This window comes from Sinocyclocheilus anshuiensis, unplaced genomic scaffold (genome assembly GCF_001515605.1).
Source record: "Sinocyclocheilus anshuiensis isolate Anshui unplaced genomic scaffold, SAMN03320099.WGS_v1.1 scaffold1541, whole genome shotgun sequence".
In the NCBI taxonomy this organism is placed as follows: domain Eukaryota; kingdom Metazoa; phylum Chordata; class Actinopteri; order Cypriniformes; family Cyprinidae; genus Sinocyclocheilus; species Sinocyclocheilus anshuiensis.
The window spans coordinates 634228-634691 of record NW_015540952.1 but is presented as its reverse complement, the minus strand read 5'-3'; the positions used below and the strand labels follow the sequence as shown (position 1 = coordinate 634691).

General features: G+C 30.8%; 1 protein-coding gene across 1 annotated transcript in view; it reads left to right on the top strand.

The window, feature by feature from the left end:
* The window catches only part of LOC107689961 (tudor domain-containing protein 1-like), a 13132-nt gene that overhangs the window by 11230 nt on the left and 1438 nt on the right, over positions 1 to 464 (top strand). The gene's annotated exons all lie outside the window — the stretch shown is intronic.

Here is a 464-nt window from a genome sequence, read left to right as displayed (position 1 = left end):
TTCATCGCTCATCACACCACAGCTGTTTCCTCCAGCGAAAATCTAGCCCTTAACACATATGAACGCATACTTTATGAAATGATCATGCTGCTCTTTTCATTTGAAAATGTAATATTTAATATAAATCATATTACAGTGCATATGGCATACCATACAGTCATTCACAGAACTGATTAAAGACAGTGACAGACAGCACTGTCAATTCACTCATTTTAACTAAAAATCAGAGTGATTGACAGAGATACAGTAGAAACATTATGTGTGGTTTTGTATTAAATATTGTTTTGTATTAAATAATGACCCAGATCGTGAAATACATTTATTAGCCTTAGAGTAAGAGAAGCACAACTCGGGAAATGACAGCATTCGAGGAGCATGTAAATGCTATTTATATATATTTTTAATGTTCTTTAATGTTATTCATGTTTTTTTTTTTTGTGGCTTTTTTTTTTTTTTTTTCATTT